This window comes from Mustela putorius, unplaced genomic scaffold, assembly GCF_011764305.1.
Source record: "Mustela putorius furo isolate JIRA1106 unplaced genomic scaffold, ASM1176430v1.1 tig00000135_pilon_pilon_pilon, whole genome shotgun sequence".
Lineage (NCBI taxonomy): Eukaryota > Metazoa > Chordata > Mammalia > Carnivora > Mustelidae > Mustela > Mustela putorius.
Window position 1 is genome coordinate 891,423 of NW_025421292.1, and position 22,292 is coordinate 913,714.

General features: G+C 34.3%; 1 pseudogene; it reads left to right on the forward strand.

The window, feature by feature from the left end:
* Nucleotides 1–217: 217 nt before the first annotated feature.
* Nucleotides 218–22,084, forward strand: LOC101683189 (annotated as a pseudogene).
* The last annotated feature ends 208 nt before the right edge of the window (nucleotides 22,085–22,292 follow it).

The window sequence follows — 22,292 nt, forward strand, 5'->3', positions numbered from 1 at the left end:
CCACAGCAGGCAAGGAAAGCCTCTATAGATGACTGGCTTGAAAGTCAGTCAACCAAAACACAACAGCAGAGCACACAGCACACGTAAGAGACATTCCTTTAAGTACGAGACCCTGGAAACTACATGACCTCTTCTTTATAAGGTCACTATTTTCAGGATCAGGAGACATAATTTCTAACACAGAGTAAGAAGGCAGAGACTTAGACAAACTGCAAAGATGGAGAAACTTTTGCCAAATGAAAGAACAAGACAAGGCGATAGCCAGAGATCACCCAATGGAGAATTTAAAGCAACAATCACAAGGATACTCATTGGGGTTGAGAAAAGGATAAAAAAGACAATAAGGGATGCTTACCACAGATATAAAAGGTAAAAAAGAGTCAGTCAGAATTGAAGAGTACAGTAAGTAATATTGGAAGCAGATCTGATGCAATGAACACAAGGCTGGAAGAAACGGAGGAACAAATTAGTGACCTGGAAGAAAATAATGGAAAATAGTGAAGATGAACAAAAGAGACAAAGAAGAGTTATGCAAAAATACAACAGACTTAGGGAACTCAGTAACTCCATCAAACATAATAACATTCATAATATAGAAGCTCCATAATATAATAAAGAAGAAGAGAGAGAAAAAGGAGAACATTTATTTGAAGAAATAATTGGAAATTTCCCTAATCTGGGGAAGGAAACAGACATCCAGATTAAAGAGGAAAGGGAACCCCATCAAATTCAACAAAAGCAGACCAACACCAATACATATTGTAATTAAATTGGCAAAATATAGTGATAAAGAAAAAAATAATTTTAAGCAGCAAGGCAAAAGAAGAAGTAACATAGAAGGGAAAACCCATAAGACTAGCAGGAAATTTTTCAGCAGACACTTTCCAAACCATAAGGGAATGGCATGATATATTCAAAGTGCTGAATGAGAAAATTCTGTAGCCAAGTATACTCCTTCTGTTCTGAATGATAGCCTTGCTGGATAAAGTATACTTGGGTATGGAATTTTCTCATTCAGCTTTAACTTTAACAATCCACATACATCAATGGACAGATCATCTGGGCAGAAAATCAACAAGAGGGATGCCTGGGTGGTTCAGTCAGTTAAGTATCTGCCTTCGGCTGAAGTCATGATCCCAGGGTCCTGGGATAGAGTCCTGCTTCAGGCTCCGTGCTCAGTGGAGAGCCTCCTTCTCCCTCGCCCTCTGCCTGCCACTTCCCTTGCTTGTGTGCCCTCTCTCTCTAACAAATAAATAAAGAAAGAAAATCTTTAAAAGAAAAGGAAAAAAATCAACAAGAAAACAATAGCTTTGAAAGACACATTGGACCAGATGGACTTAACATATATATTCAAAATATTTGATCCTAAGAGCAGAAAACACATTCTTTTCAAGTACACATGGGACGTTCTCCAGATCAGATCACATCCTCGGTCACAGGGCTGCCCCCAACAAGTACAAAAAGATTGAGGTCATACCATGCATATTTTTCATCACAGTATTCTGAAACTGGAAGTGAAACACAAGAAAAAAATCTGGAAGACCACAAATACACAGAGTTAAAAAACCTGCTACTAAACAATGCATGTGCCATCCAGAAAATAAAAAAAAAAATTTTTTTAAATATATGTAGCAACAATTGAAAATATAAACAAAATGGGCCAAAACCTTTGGGATGCAGCAAATGCTAACCTACGAAGGACGTGTATAGCAATACAAGCCTGCTTCAAGAAGCAAGAAAAATCTCAAATAAGCATCCTAACCTATCAGCTAAAGGAGCTAGACAAAGAATGAAAAACAAAGCTTCATGTCAGCAGAAGAAAGGAAATAATAAACATTAGAGCAGAATATAGAAACTAAAACAAACAAACAAACAAAGAAGTATAGAACAGATCAATCAAACCATGAGCTTGTTTGTTGAAAAACTAATAATGTTGACCATTTATTAAAAATAAGAGAGAATGGACCCAAATAAAATCACAAAGGAGAGAGAAGAAATAATAACTAACAGCACAGAAGTACAAATGTAAGAGAATATTATGAAAAACTACATACTAACAAGTTCGACAACCTAGAAGAAATAGATATATTCCTAGAAACATATAAATTACCAAAACTGAAGCAGAAATAGAAAACTCACATAGACTGATAACCAGCAAAGAAATTTAATCATTCATCAAAAATCTCCCAACAAACAAAAGTTTAGGGCCAGATTACTTCCCAGATGTATTATACCAAGCATTTAAAAAAGAGTTAATTCCTGGGGTTACCTGGGTGGCTCGGTGGGTTAAGCCTCTGCCTTTGGTTCAGGTCATGATCTCAGAGTACTCGGATTGAGCCCCACATCAGGTTCTCTGCTCAACAGGAAGCCTGCTTCCTCCTCTCTCTCTATCTGCTGCTTGCCTACTTGTGATCTCTCCCTGTGTCAAATAAATAAATGAAATCTTCCCCCAAAAAAGAGTTAATATCTGTTCTTCTCACTGTCCCAAAAAATAGAAATGGAAGGAGAACTTCCAAATTCATTCTACAAGGTTAGTATTACCCCAATACCAAAACCAGAAAAACTCCACTAAAAGGGAAAATATAGGTCAACATCCCTGATGAGCACAGATGCAAGAATTTTCAACAAAATATCAGCAAAATGAATCCAACAATATGTTGAAAAAACCATTCACCTCAATCAAGTGAGATTTATTTTTGGACTGTGAGGGTGGTTCAACACTTGCAAATCAATCACTGTGATATGTCACAATTAATTTTAAAAAAAAAGAACTACATGATCGTCTCAATAGATAGACAAAAACCACTTCACAAAGTACAACATTCATTCATGATAAAACCCCTCAATAAAGCAGGGATGGAAGGAATATACCTCATAAAAATAAGGCACTATATGAAAAACCTGTAGCTAATATCATCCTCGATAGAGAAAAAACTGAGAGCGTTTCCTCCACAATTAGGAAAAAGAGAGGGATGTCCATTCTCACCACCATTATTTAATGTAGTACTGGAAATCCTAGACTGAGCAATCAGACAACAAAAATAAATAAAAGACATCTAAACTGGCAAAGAAGAAACCAAACTTTCACTATTTGCAGATGACATGGTATTCCAAATACAATATCCAAAAGACTCCACCAAAAATTTGCTAGACCCGATAGATAAATTCAGGAAAATCAGGATACAAAATCAAAGTAAAGAACTTGTTTCATTTCTATACACTAATAATAAAACAGCAGAAAGAGATATCAGGAATTAATCCCACTTACAATCACATCAAAACCGTACGATATGTAGGAATAAACCTAGCCAAAAACATAAAAGATCTATAGTCTGAAAACAATAAAACACCACAGAATAACAAAGAATAACAAATATTATAAGATAATGTTATGAAAACTAATATTCAAAAAAATGGAAAAGCTAGAAGAAATGGATAAATTACTAGAAAATTAGAAACTTCCAAAACTAAATCCAGAATAAATTTTAAAAATTTGAACAGACTAATTACTAGCAATGAAATTGAATCAGTAATCAAGTCAAGGACCAGACGACCTCACAGATTAAATCTACTGAAAATTTATAAAAGAGTTAATAGCTTTTCTCCTCAAACTATTCCAAAAGATGAAAGAGGAAGGAAACCTTCCAAACTGATCTTACAAGAAAAGCACTACTCTGATATTAAAACCAGAAAGACACTACATAAAAAGAAAACTAGAAGCCCATATCTCTAATGAACATGGACACAAAAATCCTCAACAAACTCAGAGCAAACTGAATCCAATAATATGTTAAAATAATTATTCACCATGATTAAGTGGGATTTGCTCCATTAATGCAAGGGTGATTCAACATTTGCAAATAAATCAACATGATACATCAAATTAACTAGACAAAGAATAAAAATCATATGATCATCTCAAAAGATGTAAGATAAAGCATTTGACAAAGTACATTATCCACTCATGACAAAATCTCACAAGAAAGTAAGTGCAAAGGGAACATACCTCAACATAATAAAGGCCAAATATGAAAAACTAACAGCTGTCATCATACTCAATGGTGAAAAACTGAGAGCTTTTTTCTTCTAAGATCAAGTAGAACAAGGAGGTCCACTCTCACTATTTTTATTCAACATGGTACTGGAAGTCCTAAGCATAGCAATCAATCAAGAAAAAGAAATAAAAGGCATCCAAATTGATAAGGAAGAAGTAAAACTTTCACCAATTGCAGATCACTTAGTATTATATAGAGAGAACTCTGAAGACTCCACTATAAAACTACAGTGATTATTTAGTTAATTCAGTAACATCACAGGACACAAAAACAAGGTGCAGAATTCTGTTGCATTTCTATATACTAAAAATAAGTAGCAGAAAAAAGAAATAAAGAAAACTATCCCATTTACAGTTGAACCTAAATAATAAAATACCTAGGGATAAATTTAATAAAGGAAATAAAAAACCTATACTCCAAAAACTATAGATCACTGATGAAAAAATTAAAGATGATACCAATGGAAAAAATATGTCATGAATTGGAAAAATTAATATTGTTAGAATATCTATAGTACCTAAAGGAATCTACAAATTCTTGAAATCCATATTAAAATACCAACAACATTTTTCACAGAACTAGAGTAATCCTAAAATTTGTGCAGAACCACAAAAGGCACTCAAGAGCCAAAGCAATCTTGAGAAAGAAGAAAACCAAAGGTATCACAATCCCAGCTTTCAAGCTACACTGCACAGCTGTAATAATCAAAACACAATGGTACTAGCATAAAAATAGACACATAGATCATTAGAATAGAATAGAAAATAGAGAAATAAACCCAGAATTATATGGCCAATTAATTGACAAAGGAGGAAACAGTATCCAGTGGGAAAAAGGCAATCTCTTCAACAAATTATGTTGGGAAAACTGGACAGCTATATGCAAAAGAATGATACAGGACCACTTCTTACACCACACACAAAAATAAACTCAAAATGGATTAAGGATTAAGGACCTAAACATGAGAGCTGAAACAATAAAAATTCTAGAAGATGGCACAGGCAGAAATTCTCTGACATTGGCACAACGGTTTTTTGGATATATCTCCTGAAGTAAGAAGAATGAAAACAAAAATAAACTATTGGGACTACATCAAAATAAAAATTTGTGCATTCATACACATGTACACATACAAAGGAATCACACACTCTCTCTCACACACACACACACACACACACACACACCAAGGAAATACTATTCAGCCATAAAAAAGAATGAACTCTTGCCATTTACAACAATGTAAATGAAGGTAGAGAGTATAAGCTAAGTGAAGTAAGTCATTCAAAGAAAGACAAATACCATAAGATTTCACTAATATGTGTAATTTAAGAAACAAACAAGAAAAAGGAGAAACAAACCAAAAAATAACAATAGAGAACAAACAGAGGGTGACCAGAGGGAGTTTCATGGGGGGATAGGTGAGTTAGGTAATGGGGGGTAGAATACACCTATCACAATGAGTACTGAGATAAGGATACAATTATTAAATCACTACATTGTACAGCTGAAACTAGTATAACACTGTATATTAACTACATTGGAATTAAAATAAAAAGCTTAATACAAATATTAAAAAAAAACAAAAAAGCAACCTATTGAGGGGGAGAAGACATTGCAAATAATGATGTGACTAATGTCCAAAATATACAAAGAATTTCTAACCAATTTATGAATTACTGAAAGTTACATCTGAAACTAATGATACACTATGTGTTACCTAATTGAATTTAAACAAAATAAGTTAAAAGAAAAAAGAATTTTTACAACTTAACACCCATCCCCCCCGCCAAAAAAAAAAATCAATAAAAAATGCTCAGAGGATCTAAACATTTTGCTGAAGAAGACATCCAGATGGCCAACGAATGCATGTGGAGATGCTCTAGAAGACTAATCATCATGGAAATGCCAGTCAAAACCACACTGAGATATCACCTACACCTGTTAGAATGGCTAAAATCAAAATGAGAAGAAATAACAATTGTTGACAAGGATATGGAAAAAGCAGCATCCTTGTGCACTGTTGACGGGAATGTAAATTGCTATAGCCTCTGTAAAACAGTATGGATGTTCCTCAAAAAATAAAAAATACACCTACTCTACCATCCAGTAATTTTACGGGATATTTCCACAAGGAAAATAAAAACAGTAATAGAAAAGATATATGCAGCTCTATGTTTATTGCAGCATTATTTACAATAGCCTAGATATAGACGCAACCCAAATGTTCATGGGTTGAACATTACTCAGACATAAAAAGGGCAAGATCTAGCAAGATTTTGTCTTAAATTTCAAAAGTGATATGGAATTATCATTGAGGAGGAGAATATGACAAATTATATATCCAATCCTGATATATTTGCCTAAGGTTCTAAATATATTAGTCAATAGTATCAAAAATGCTTTTGTGTAAGATATGGTCTTATATACAAAACAAGAAAACATAGGAGAAACTTTACACCACTATGTTTCGCACAACTTATAGAGGAAAAAAGGAAACAGTTTTTTGTTTTGTTTTGTTTTAAATATTACAAAGCAAATAAAATTTTAAAGTTAACATCAAATTCGTCCAATTCCATACTCTTGCATGGAGTATTTTTAGAGCATAATATAAATTCTATGCTAGTATAACTTGAATGATACTTGAATGAATTTTTCCATTCTGTATCTGGATAGTCCTTGATTATGTATTTTTTCAACCATAAGAAGTTACTTGCTTACTCGTAGTCTTATTATACATTGATTTTTAAAGAACTTACTGTGAATCAGAACTATTGTCAGTATAAGTTGGATCTCTTCTCTAATTCAAAAAGCCCCAGTTGGTGCACATTAAAACGTATTCACCATGAATATTAATAGTTTTTAGAATTCCACAGCAATGTGTTCCATTAAAAAAGCTTTTGTTTCATTATTACACAGAGTGGCCAGTATGAAAGTTTGGGTTTTTAATTCTATTAGATCATCTTTCTCAAATTTTAGAATGTAAATATCGTACATATTAAATGCTAATTCCTGGACATAGTTTAGAAATAAATGCTATTCTAGTGACATACAAAAAAGAATGGATTGGAGTAAACTAGGACTTGGGATTGTGGGACTAGAGAGTGGAAAAAAAGTTAAACTACACAGAAAGCATCTGACCCAGGAACATTACTAATAGAAGAGGAAAAATATAGGGGCAGAGAGACTTTCCAAAATTAGACTGCATTAGACTGCATGGGCAAAAATGAGAAAAGAATCAGATGGAAAGAAAGGAATATCTAATGAAAGAGGTTATTGAACTGAGAACTGTGGAACAATTTTAATTAGGGAATGAGAAGAAATGAGAAGTTAGGTTGACCAGACCTGAGAGAGTAACAGATCCAACTCTTAGCTCTTGCACCTTGGTGTCTGCTCTATGTGGCTCAAATACTTTTCTTAGGGACATTGGACATGTGGGCGTGCACACACACACACACACACACACACACATCAAATAATAGCAATAACAAAAGTAAAACTTACTTTTTTACATGTCTCTTTATTCACACTTGCATTTGTATCTTGAGTTATTTGCTGAGTCACCATTTCAGGAAGGAGTCCTTTTCAGATTGGTCACTCGTTCTGAGCTGTCTTGGCAGATTTTTTTTTTTTTTAAGAATTTTTTTTTTTTTTTTTAATTTATTTGGCAGATCACAAGTAGGCAGAGAAGCGGGCAGAGAGAGAGGAGGAGGTGGCAGGCTCCCCGCTGAGCAGAAAGCCCGATGCGGGACTCGATCCTAGGATCCTGGGATCAGGACCTGAGCCAAAGGCAGAGGCTTTAACCGCCTAGCAACCCAGGCGCCCCCTGTCTTAGCAGAATTCTAAACTGTCTTTGGGTTTCTTACACAAGCACAGAGACGAGTGATTATACCACTCAGGGCAATATCCCGGGTCAGACAGAAGCCTCAGTTACATGCATCAGTAACATGAAGGTATCTTGATCCTGGCTGTCCGTAGCTAGGTGGAATATGGACTTATTCCAGAAACAAGACGACTCTGGACTCTGGACCTTAAAGATGGCAAAACATATTTCAGTTATGGTTGTTCATTTACTCACCTGAATACATGCACAATTTTTTCTTGTCTCTGAATAGCTCTCCAGTGCATTGCTGAATAGAAGTGGTGAGGGTGAATATCCTTTTTGTTCCTGGACTTACAGGAAAGACTTGAGACTTCTCATCATTTAATATGATGTTGTTTTCATATATGGCCTTCATTAGTTTGAAACATTGCCTCTATCCATAGTGTGTTAAAGGTTTTGTTTTGTGTAATTAAGAGAAAACATTGGATTTTGTCAAAAATGTTTTTACATCCTTTGAGATGGTAATTTATTTTTTTTTCTCTTCATTCTCTTAATATGGTATATTATATTGATTGGTTTTTGTATGCTGAACCAACTCTGCATTCTAGAGTAAATCCCACTTTGTTATCGTGTAGAATTCTTTTAATATTCTGCGGGATTAAGTTTACTAGTATTTTGTTGATGATTTTTGCATCCGTATTCATAAGGACTATTGGTCTGTAGTTTTCTGGTGATGTCTTTCTCTGCCTTTGGTATCTAGCTTCATAGATTGAGTTAAAAAGTGTTCCCTCCTGTTCTGGTTTTTGTGAAAGATTGGTATTAATTTTTTTTTCTTCAAAACTTTTGTAGAATTCACTAGCAAGACCATCTGGGCTGGGGTTTTTTTTTAATAGTTTTTTTTTTTTTTTCTAAATACTAACTCAATCTATTATTATAGGTATATCGACATTTTCTATTTCTTCCTGAGTCACTTTAGTGTTTCTAAGAATTTGTTCACTTCATTGAGTTGATCTAGTTTATCAGCATTTGTTTATAGTATTCTTTTATAATCCTTTTTATTCTGTAAAGCTTTAGTAATGTCTCCTCCTTCTTTCCTGATTTTAGTGTTTTTGAGTCCTCTCTTTTTTGTTGAATGTTTGTCACTTCTGCTCATCTTCAGAAAACCAGCTTCTGTTTCTATTATTTTCTCTATTGTTTCCTATTCTGTTGTCTCTCTACTGTAATCTTTATTATTTCCTTCTTCCTGTTTGCTTTATGTTTATTTGTTCTTTTTTTTCCCCCACAGTGTCTTAGGGTGACATTTAGGGTACTGGTTTGAGGTCTTATTTTTTTTTCCTTTTTAATGTAGATGTTTATAACTATAAATTGCTCTTGGCTATGCTTTTGCTGCATACCATACGTTTCAGTGTTTTACATTTAATTTTTGTTCGTATCAAAGTATTTCCTAACTTCTTGTATTTCTTCTTTGACCCATGGGTTGTTTATAAGTGTGTTGTTTAATTCTACATATTTGTAAGTTTCCCAAATTTGATTTTCATATTGATTTTTAATTTCCTTCCAGTGTGATAAAATAAAATGCATTTTAAGACTTTTTTTTGATTTATTAAGATGTGTTCTAACATATTATCTATCTTGGAAATGTATATTCAGCTATTGTTGGGTGGAGTGTTCTATAGATGTCTATTAGTATAGTTGGTTCAAAAAATCTTCTATTTCCTTTTTTTAAAAAGATACTGAATTTATTTATTTAAGAGGGAGAAAGAGAGAGAGAAGACAAGTGGGGTGAGGGTCAGAGGGAGAAGTAGACTCCTTCCTGAGCAGAGAACCCTATTCAGCACTCCAGCCCAAGACTCAAGGATCATGACCTGAGATGAAGGCAGCCACCCAAAGGCTAAGCTACCTGGGCACCCAAATATCTTCTATTTCTTTATTAATATTAAATCTAGATGTTTTTCTGATATATTGAAAGTGGGGCATTGAAATCTCCAACTTCTATTGTTAAGCTGTTTTTCTTTTCTCCCTTTAATTATGTCAGTTTCTCTTTGATGTGTTTTAGGGCTCTACTGTTAGATACATATATATATTTATAAATGCTATATCTTATCTATGGACTGATGCTTTTTCATTATATATATATTTTTTAATCTCTTGTAACAACTTTTATCTTAAAGCATACTTTGTGATATTAGTATGACCACTCTGGCTCTCCTTTGCTTATTGTTCACATGGTCCTTTATTTCCAATTTATGTCCTTAAAGCTAAAGTGAGTCTTTTATTGAAAATATGTAACTGGATCATATTTTTCTTAATCCTTTTTCCAATTTGCCTTTTATTGAACAGTTTAATCATCTACATTTAATGTAATTACTAACAAAGAAGACTTTCGGCACTTTTGTTTTTTCTTCACTGTATATTATTTCTCCCACCAATGCCTCTATTTATGCCTTCATTGCATGAAACTAATATTGCCTAGGGTACCATTTCTGTTCTTTTTCTGTTATCATATTATATAATTTTAGCTTATATTCTTAGTTCTTTCAATGGGCATTACAACTAACATGTTAATTTATAAAAATTTGGTTTATATTAACAGCAATTTTATCTCAATAGTGTACAAAAATTTGGGTCCTACATAACTCCACCCTTCATGTTTTACTGTTATTGTGGTAAATCATATCTTTATGCATTATGTGCCATCAATTTAATTTGGAATTATTGCTTTATGTAGTTGCTTCTCAAAATCAGATAGAAAAAATGAATTATAAGAAAGTACATATATATTTATGTCTTATATTTACCTAGAATTTGCCTGTGAAGACGTCTGGACCTAGACTTTTGTTTCTTGAGAGTTTTTTTTTATTATTGATTCAGTTTTTTTTCTGCTTATCAGTCTCTTCAAGTTTTCTATTTCTTCTTCCTATTGAAGTTTTGGTAGTTTAAATGTTCCTAGGGATTCATTCATTTCTTCTAAGTTGTCCAGTTTGTTGGCATATAATTTTTCATAATATCCTATTATTATTATTATTTGTATTTCTGTGGTGTTAGTTGTTATATCTCCTCTCTCATTTGTGATTTTATTTATTTGGTTCCTTTATCTTGTCTTTTTTATAAGAATGGAGAGGTTTTTCAATTTTATCAATTTTTCAACGAAAAAACTTTATGTTTCATTGATCTGTTCTATTATCATTATTGTTGTTATTGTTATTATTTAGTTTCTATATCATTTATTTCTCCTCTAATCTTTATTATTTCCTTCTTTCTGCTGGCTTTAGGCTTTGTTTGTTGTTCTTTTACTAGATTCTTTAGGTGTAAGGTTAAACTGTTTATTTGAGATTTTCCTTGCTTCTTGAAATAAGCCTGTATATATATACTTAACTCTTAAGACTGCTTTTGCCGCATCCAAAAGGTTTGGGACCATTGTGATTTCATTTTCAGTTATTTCCATGTATTTTTTTTTAATTTCTTCTTTGGCTTCCTCATTGACTCATTCATTTTTTATTCATTGTTTATTAACACGTTAAACCTTCATGTATTGGCAGTCACTCCAAATTTGTTTCTTGTGGTTGACTTCAAGTTTCACAGTGTTGTGGTCTGAAAAAATACATGATGTTATTGCAGGCTTTTGTTTGTTTGTTTTTGTTTTGTTTTTTGTTTGTTTGCTTTTATTTTTGTTTTTGTTTTGTATTTGTTGAGGCCTGATCTGTGACTTAATATGTCATCTGTTCTGGAGAATGTCCTGTATGCACTTGAAAAAAAATGTGTATTTTGGTGTTTTAGGATGGAACATTATAAATATATCTGTTTAGTTCATCTAGCCAATTGTGTCTTTCAAAGTCCTTGTTTTCTTGTTTATTTTCTATTAGATGATTTGTTCATTGATGTAAATGTGTGTTAAGGACCTCTACTATTGTTGTATTGTCAGAAATTAGTTCCTTTATGTTTGTTTTTAATTGTTTTATATATTTGGTGTTCCATGTTGGGTACATAAATACTTAAAATTGTTAGATCTTCTTGTTGGATTGTCCCCTTCATTTTGATGTAATACCCTCTTCATCTCTTGTTACAGTCTGTGTTAAAGTCTAGCTTGTCCCTTATAAGTATTGCTACTTTTGCTTTCTTTTGATATCCATTTGAATGACATACATTTCCATCCCTCACTTTAAATTTGAATGTGTCTTTAGGTCGAAAATGAATCTCCTGTAGGCAACATTTAGATGGGTTTTATTATTTTATCCATTCTGACACCCTTTATCTTTTGATTGGAGCATTTAGTCCACTTTCATTCTGAATAATTATTGATAGATATGTATTTAGTGACTTTTTAAAAAATATTTGATTAATTTGTTTGAGAGACAGAAGAATAGAGAGCACTAGTAGGGGTGAGGGACAGAGGGAGAAGCAGACTCACTGCTGAGCAGGGAGACTGACACAGGGCTCTATCCCAGGACCCTGAGATCCTGACGTGAGCAAAGGCAGATGCTTAGCTGACTGAAGCCCCAAGGTGCTCCTATTTAGTGCCATTTATTTACTTGTTTTATCATTGTTTCTGGAGATTTTCTCTGATCCTCTTGTCTTTGTCACTTTTGGTTTTTCTTCTCCATTCACAGACTCCCCTTAAAATTTATTGCAGAGCTGGTTTAGCGGTCACAAACTCCTTTCGTTGTTTTTTGTCTGGGAAATTCTTTATCTCTCATTCTATTTGAGTGTTAGCCTTGCTGGATAGAATATTCTTGACTGCAGATATTTTCCATTTAGCACTTTGAATATATTATGGTATTCCCTTCACTTGCCAGGCTTCCATTGAAAAATCTCCAGCCAGACTTACCAGTCTTCCCTTGTAAGTTAAGGACTTCTTTTGTCTTGCTGCTTTTAAGAATTTTTCTTTATCACTACTTTTTACAAATTGAATTATAATATGTCTTGTTCTTGATGGGAGTTCTCTGTGCCTACTGAATTTGGCTATCTGTTTCCTTTCCCAGATTAGGAAATTTTTCAGCCATTATTTCTTCAAATATATTTTCTAAACCCTTGTCTCTCTCTTCTTCTGGTACTCCTATAATACAAATGAAGTCACTAAGTTCCTAAGTCTTTTCTCATGTTGCTTGACTCTTCTTTCTCTATTTTGTTCAGCTTATTTTCCATTATTTTGTCTTCTATATCTCTAATTCATTTCTCTCCTTCTTCTAGCCTCTTGTGCATTGCATCAAACCGGTTTACAATCTCCGTAGTTGCATTCTTTACTTCTGACTGCTACCTTTTCAGCTCTTTAATCTATGTGGTAAGTATCTCCCTGTCTTCCATTTTTCTCTCAAGCCCAGTGAGTATATGATTGCTGCTTTAAATTATCCACCAGGCATGGTACGTAAATCTGTTTTGCTCAGACTTCTGTCCATGACCTTATCTTTTTCTTTCATTTGGGATGAATTCCTCCATTTTGGCATTTTGTCTAGGTCTCTGCCCTCTTCTCTCTGTTAAAAAAACTCATCATGTTTCTTGCTTCTGAGAATAATGGCTTTGTGAAAAAAAGGTCATGCAGTGTCCAAGGCTTGATGCTTCAGAGAGTCTGTGGTGTGTTTATGTGTGTGGCCTGCTATTGTGATTTGGCTACTTTCTCCTTTAGGCTAGTAATCTGCAGAGCCTCTCCTTGCTTACAATGGGTAGTGTTTTGTCCCTGGCCAGAATGAACAAGTGTTAAAGGAGACCTGATGCTAGTTCCACTAAACTAAAGCCCTGCAGAACTCTCTAGTTGGTAGCAGTGTTGTGTACAGTGGTTTCTTCCGGTCTTATGGCTAAGAAGCCCACTGTCCTGGAACTAAGCAAGTCTAACTGAAAAAGGATTTACTACCGGAGCACAGGGGTATGGGACTTGGTGTAAAAAAGTTAAGTAGCCTCTGTTAGTGCTGTGTTGCTTCCCATGGGTGGTTCTTTGTTAATGTTGAGGGTTGGAGAAGGGAAATGGTGCCAGCCAGCTCCTTTGTCCCCAGACTGGTGTCTTCATGAATGCTGCCTCTCATGGATATGCTCCATGAAGAGAGTATAATCCCATCACTGAGTGCCCCAGGCAATCTTCAAATCACTATCCTCATGCCATCTGGACCTGTGTTGTCAGCCTGCCTTAAATCCATGAGCAGCACAGGGCACTCTGGTCTCCATCCCGCCTAAGCCCACTGACCTTTAATTCTAGACTTTAAGCCCTGCTGGTTACAAGAACTCATGAAATTCAGCACCTATCTTTCCCAACCAATGGCTTTGGGAAAAAGTTCTTCTTATTCATTTCCCTCTGTGTTCTACTCTCTTTTTACCTTATCTGCAATAATGGCTCACTCCCCTCTGTAGCACCTGTGACCCTTTTCTCCCATAAACCACCATCTCTTCTACCTTCTTCAATGTGACCTCTTCTCTCCTTTTAGCTGTGCAATTTGTTCCGTCATTCTTCAGATTAATTCCTGGGACATTTAGAATGATTTAATAGTTATCTTGCTTTGTTTGTACAGTAAGGTGAGGTTAGGGTCTTCCAATTCCACTGCCATTTTCTCATCAAAACCCTTAAACACTCTGATTTTTAACCTACATCTTAAATTAAATATCACATCCTATGTAACTTTTCTCCTGTAACAATCATTTACTTTTTTTCTCCTACACCAACATTCTATGGAATGTAGAAGAGGATTGGTGTTTTCCAATTCATGGGCCTGAGCTTCAACTTGACATTCAAAATGTTATCAAATAATTTATCACTATCCTTTATGCCCACTACATCTCTTTTAAACCTTCAATAACACCTTCAAAAACTTATGTCCTTAATTATTCAGTCTCCACACCTTGAACTTTAAATCCATACAAGAGTTTCTCTTTTTGCACAATATAAAATTCTTAAACATCCTGCTCTTCTACCACAAATTCATGTCTTTTGATTTTTATTTCCTTTCATCATGAAAATTATATTCTACTTCCTATAAATTTCCTTTCCCTTTCTTAAAAATCTCATTTCCTTAGACTATTTTCTCTTTAAAAATTTGCTTTATCACTTAGCACTCCTTCTCAAATTTTTTCCCCATTTACTCTTTTTTCTTCATATGAAAATACTCAGTTCACACCATTATTAATTAAAAAAAACTATACTTAGGGTACATATGTCAAAATCAACAGGAAAAAAGCAAAATCAAGTTTTTTATGCAGTGTCTCCATACATTTTTATCATCATCAAGGCACTTAGGAAAAAAAATGCAATATGAATAATTATGCTTAAAAATTGGGACACATGACAATCTAATCATGTCAATTCATTTTTTTTATCCATTCCTTACATTTTTATTCAAACTCCTTGAAGTAGTTGACTGTAATGGCTGCCCTCAGTGGAGGGGATTTGGCCCACCAAGGGGAATTTAGAAATTTCTGTTTACGTTTTTCCTTCTTATAAATTGGGACATTGCTATAGGCATCTGGTGGAAGTTGTTGAATAACTACAATACATATGGGCATTCTCCCACAACAAAGAATTATCCAGACAAATATGTCAATAGTGGTGATGATGAGAAACCCTGATCTATAGTAGTTTATTTTTTCACAGTAAAATCTATTGCTAAGATTTCAATGAAGGCTTTGAACACGTTTCTATACAGAACTGCTTTTCTTAAAATTTTATTTACTTATTTGACAGAGAGAGAGAGCTCAAGTAGGCAGAATGGCAGGGAGAAGGGAAGCAGGCTCTCTGCTGAGCAGGGAGCCCGATGTGGGGCTTGATTCTAGAACTCTAGAATCATGACCTGAGCTGAAGACAGCTGCTAAACTGACTGAGCAACCCAGGTGTCCCTATACATAACTTCTGAAATCTAAACCATCCTTGTTACCTGTGATACTGCATATTCTTGTCAGTTTTCTTTCTTTCATCAGAGCAGCCTTTCTCAATCAGAATTTTAAGAGAAAATGAAGCCCTAGTGACTTAAAAATCCATTATATGTAATAAATTAACTTTTTTTCTATATATATAGAATGTTACTACTTATTTATATTCCTTTGAGAATGGACAAAATAGTCACTCAAATAGTTTACTGTAGGGCCTAATTCTTTTGTGGAACCTCAGCCCAAGAAAGTGTGTACTAGAACATTACAAAGGGGTATAATGAAGAAAAAATTCAGTAGGAAAAATGGAAAACAAATAAGAAATGCTTAAAAGATCAAAATGATAATAAAAACGAAGTGTAATTTAACTGAACTCTCCAGATTAAAGACAAATATATCTATATTGGATTTAAAAACTAAGTTCCTGGAGTATTACACAGTATGATATTAATAATTGCAATCATAAGTCCAAAGAAGCAGAAAGTTATAAAATAAAGGAATACATATGGTTAGATCGTTTAAAGAAAAGGGTTATATGAAGAGTTATTAATGATCATAGTATATACCAAAGTAAAGCAGTTGTAACTTTATTAAGTAAATGGAACAAATTATTCTTTAAGGCGAAGGTATATTTGAAAAGTAAATAGAAACAGAGGCACCTGGGTGGCTCAGTGGGTTAAAGCCTCTGCCTTCAGCTCAGCTCATGTTCCCAGGTTCCTGAAATCGAGCCCCACATCGGCCTCTCTGCTCAACAGGGAGCCTGCTTCCTCCTCTCTCTCTTTGCCTGCCTCTCCGTCTACTTGTGATCTCTATCTGTCAAATAAATAAATAAAATTTTTTAAAAAAGAAAAGTAAATAGAAACAATAAATATTAAGAATTCAATTCATGAAGAATGAACACAACTTGTACTTGTCAGATAATAAAATTTCAATATATATGACTATAGTTGAAAGAATGTAAACTTTATAAAACCAGTATCATTATGATGGGTTTTATTAAAATTTACTCTGTACTTATAAGTTAGACAGATGTTACTTAGTTGAAGATGTAGGAAGATTTCAGTAAAACATATCAAGTTAGATCTTGTGATTTTCTTGATTTAGTTTATATCTAAAATAACATTCTTATGTTTTTGAGTTTTAACAAATATGTAAACCTTGTTTCTACCAACCCAAAAAAGGAATCGAATTTTGAGCATCCCAGAAACTTCCTTTTTTTTTTTTTTTTTAAGATTTCATTTACTTGGGGTGCCTGGGTTGCTCAGTGGGTTAAAGCCTCTGCTTTCAGCTCAGGTCATGATCTCAGGGTCCTGGGATTGAGCCCTGCATCAGGCTCTCTGCTCAGTGGGAAACCTGCTTTCCTTCTTCTCTCTCTGCCTGCTTGTGATATCTGTCTGTCAAATAATTTTTTTAAAAAATTTTTAAAAAAAGATTTCATTTACTTATTTGACAGAGAGAGGCACAATAAGAGAGGGAACACAAGCAGGGGGAGTGAGAGAGGGAGAAGCAGGCTTCCCGTGGAACAAGGAAGCCTGATGTGTGACTCAATCCCAGGACCCTGGGATCATGACCTGAGCTAAAGGCAGATGACTGAGCCACACAGGTGCCCCCAGAAAGCTTCCTTATGCTCCTTTCCAGTGGACTCCTCTACCTTGAAGCAAATATTGTTTTTATTTCATTCACTATAACTGCTTAATGTTGAGTCTACCAGAAATTTGTTTCTTTTATTGCTATTATTTCATTATGTGACTATATGACAAATGTTTATCCATTTACCTATTGATAGCTGTTTTTGTTATTTCAAGTGTTTGGTCTTTAGGAATAATTCCACTTAAACATTGTTATACAACTCTTTTGTGGATACTTGTTTACATTTTGCTTGAGTAAATATCATGAGTGAAATCATCACCTCACACCAGAAAAATAAGTTTAAATTTATAAGACACTGACAAATCGAATTCCAACTGTTTGTACTATTTTTTAGTCCCACAATCAGTGTTTGAATATGTTATAATACAATGCAAAAACCAGGGAATTACCATGGATACAACTCACACCTCTTACTCAGATATCACCAGTTTCACATGCACTTGCATTTGTGTGTGTGTGGTTCCATGCAATTCTGTCACATGTGTGAATTCATACAGCCACCAGCTCAATCACAACACAGGGCTGTTGCATCACTACAAAGATTTTCCTCATATTACCCCTTTGTTGCCATAGTATATGGCCATACCCGTACTTTCCCCAGTTCCTAACTCCTGGCAATAGCTAAACTATTCTCCATCTCTTTAGTTTTATCATTTTGAGAGGAAGTTTTTCTAGGATGCATGTGGGAAAAGATGAAGAATTGGGACCATTAATGAAATTAACATACCATTCAGGAATACAGCTAATTAGAAAGTGGTAACTGCTAAAGGAAAAGAAAACATTGCAGTAGATGGAGACTACTGACAGCTGCAGAACAGGGTGGGGTTCAATTTGAGCAGGTCATCCTGGACAGGACTTTGTGAGAAGATGATACTTGAGTAAGATCTGGAGGAGATAAGGGAGTTGTCCGAGTAGATTTCTGGATGAAGAAGTTTCCAGTCAGAGGAAACAACTACAACAAATTCTGTAAGACAGGAATATGCCCAGTATTGTTAAGGAATGGAAAGAAGCTGATATGAATGGTTTGAAGGAGCCAGAAGTACAGTAATTGGAGAAAAGGTCAGAAAATTAACAGATTCATATGACATCTAATAAGCCATTAACATAACATTTTTTAAGTTGAGTGAAATAGGAAGATGATATGGATCATTGAGTAGAAAAATGACACATTTTGACTTATGTCTCTAGTAAAATATTCAACAGTTATTATTGCTGTTGTAGTAAGATTAGTCAGTGGGACGAGAAAGAAAACAAAGGGACTATTGTTAAAGTGATCCAGGCAATAACTGATGGTATCTCTGTCTAGTTTGTGAATTGCTAAAGTGGTGAAATATGTTTGAATCTGGAGCAGTTGTGTGTGTGTGTGTGTGTGTGTGTGTGTGTGTTTTCTCCTGGGGGTAAGGGATGATTGCAGAGGAATATCAATACCTAGGCATTAAGGAGAACATAAATGTGGGAATGAGATATCATGCAGCCTAGAGCTAAAAGAATTAAGAATGCATCTGAGACAATGTCTGGAAACCAGAGAGGGGAAACAAGGTGAAAAGAAAGAGGATGGGAGGGGTTGTCAGAACAGAAACCTCTATCTAGTTGCGTAGTTGTTTATTGTTTAATCAGAGGGCTCCTAAGTGCCAGGTATTTACATAAGAATTTATTAAAGATGACGGCATATTAGATGAGAGTATTGATGAGAGTATATTAGTTGAGAGTATTGACTGAGCATGATAGAGCATAATCTTAAACACTTTGTTTTGGGTATTTGCTTTTCTTGTTGATTGTTTTTAATCCATACTCTGTACCTGCACACACTTTTCCTTCCCTTCAACTTCCAGGATCTTGGTCTCAAGCCCACATGGTTTAACCATGATCTAACAAGAAAAGCCAGTCACATGACTGAGATATCTGAGTCTAAACAATTAGCAAGACTTAGCTCTGATTCCATCTCCCATCTCTTAGAAAATGGGAATGTAACATATCTTAGTATTCCAATCATAAATTCTGATAAAAAGATATATTTTAGAGTTGGGGAGTTTCAGTGAATATTAGAATAAAGGGAATAAAACTTATGTGCAGGTGAAATAATTGTCTATTTAGCCACTGCAAAAGAATTCCACAGTTAAATTGTTGGAATTCATGAACTTACCAAGGTTGTTAAGTATAAGAATAATATTTCTTTAGAATCAAAACATACAGAAAACACAATTTGAAAAAGATACACAATTCATGTTATCATCAAAATCATAAAATACTTAGAAATAGTATTCTTATAGCTAATAATCTTGGTAAAATCATTAATGCCAATAACTTAACTATGACATTTTTTCAGTAGCTAAATGAACAATTATTTCACTTGCACCTGAATAAATACTAAGAAAAGAGCTCAAAACTTCAATATTCTAAGTTTATGATTAAAATATCTACTATTAAAAGAGATTTAAATTATTACACAATTGATTGATGGATTCAGTGAAATTTCAAATGAAACCTGCTTTGGAACAAGAGAGAGTACTAAGGGCTTGAAACAACAACAAAAATTGAATAAAATAAATGAAACAATAGTTTTTGAGACATTGGGCATCAGACATTGAAGGACAATGATAACAGAGATAGAAAACAAATGAGGTAAGCCCTATAATTGTCTCAGCTGACTGCCTAGATAAAGTTTCCAGGAACCCCAGAAGAACCTACTTTACTTTCTGATTTGTGAATCCATCTTGGAATCCAGAGGAACCAAAAGTGCCTAAGGTTTGCAAAGTGCCAGAGAAGAAATAACTGCACACACAGAAGGAAAGAACATCCTGGAAATCTGCAGAGGGTTCCCCTTAGTCTTCACCTGAGCATTGAACAGTGTGTGTGTGTGTGTGTGTGTGTGTGTGTATAAAACTATCCCATGTTGGAGAATGAACAACATGAGAAGATTAAAGGGAACAATCATTATTATCCACACAGGGTCCAGAATAGTTCTAGTCTCCCCCAGTCAAACCAGAAAACCTCACAACTCATGAGACATCAGGAAGAGTACTGAGAACAGTTTTACTTGAGTAGGGGGGAGAATTTAGCTGTACCTTAAACAGAGTTTTAGAATCTAACAATCCTAAAAACATGCCCAAAAGGATCAAATCATATGAAGAAACTGTGTTTTAGAACAAATCTAAATTATCACACTATTTATGGAGTGCAAAAATATCTACTACCTAAAAAGGTAATTTTTACCAAACAATGTTTGGCATGCAGTTGAAAGTTACCAGCCATTCAAAGAAACAAGAAAATATGACTCCACAAATCGGAGAAAATTCAACCTAAAGAAGTAACCAGAAGTGACATTGGTGATAGAGTTAGTAGATAAAGATATTAAAAATTAGTTTAACTATATTTCATATGCTCAAGAAGCAAGAGGAAAGACTGACCATGTTAAGTAGAAATATGAAATATACATGTAAAAGGCTCAAATTAAAATTCTAGATAGGAAAACTAAAATGTTCAACATGAAGACTACACTAGGTAGGATTAGCTGTAGGTTAGAGGTTGCAAAAGAAAAGATTAGTGACTTTGAAGACAGAGTCTTATCTATAATGAAACCCTGAAAAATAAGAAATTAGGGGAGAAATAGAGTGCATCAGTGAGCTGTGAAACAACTCAAACGGGCCAAAATATCTGATTTGAAGAAATAATGACCCAAATTTTTCTCAGATTTGTTGCAAAACAAATCCAAAGATCTGTATCTCTACTAATACTAAAAACAAAGAAAACTAAATCAAAGCACATCATAATCAAATTTCTCAAAACAAGTGACAAAAAAAAGTCTTAAAAGCAGCCAGAGATTAAAGCAACATTATATAAAGTGAAACAAACATAAAAATGACAGCAGACTTCTCAGTTAAAATAATGTAACCCAGATGTGAGAGGAATAGTATTTTTAAAGTTTGAAAAAAAAATCATTTTCCATTCTAATGTTTATGTGATTCCAAGAAATACCAAGTAACTAAAACAATCTTGAAAAAGAACAACAAAGAGACTATTTCGGGCTCCTGCTCTCACAGAAGGAGAGACAGTTCCATGGCAAATGAGAGTCAGATGCACCAAACAGTTCTGTAACTCACTGAGAAAATAATTACACATGTGTAGAGGATATCCTAAGAAGAAGCCAAGAGGAAAATATCATCATATGCATTCTTTATGAAAACTTGCCAATAAGACCACAATCAGAACAAACTAGATGCTTCAGTCAGTTCAATTCTCAGAGTTTTATAAGAAGTGCTTAGCGAGGTGGAGGATCATGTCTGCTAAAGAGAAAGGAAAATTCGAAGACATGGCAAAGGCAAGCAAGGCCCATTATGAAAGAAAAATTAAAACTTACATCTCCCCTAAAGAAGAAGCAAAAAAGAAGTTCGAGGATCCCAAATGCACCCAAGAAGACTCCTTCAGCCTTTTACTTGTTTTGTTCCGAGTATCACCCAAAAATCAAAAGAGAACATCCCAACCTATTCATTGGTGATGTTGCAAAGAAACTGGGAGAGATGTGGAATAACACTGCTGCAGATGACGAACAGCCTTTTGAAAGGAGGCTGCTAAGCTGGAGGGAGAAGTACAGAAAAGATATTGCTGCAGAGCAAGCCAAAGGAAGTCTGATGCAGCAAAAAAGGGGAGTCATCAAGGCTGTATAAAGAAAAAAAAAAAAAAGAAGGAAGAAGAGGAAGATGAAGAAGATGCATATTAAGAAGATAATGATGAATAAGTTCTAGTTCAGTTTTTTTATTTTATTTTATTTTATTTGTTTTGTTTTGTTTTTGGTCTATGACTTTGGATTTGGCAATGGTTTCTTCAATATGATATCAACAGCACAGGCAACAAAAGAAGTATACATAAATTAGACTATTTTAATTTTTGTACATGAGGACACTATCAAGAGAAAGAAAACACAACCC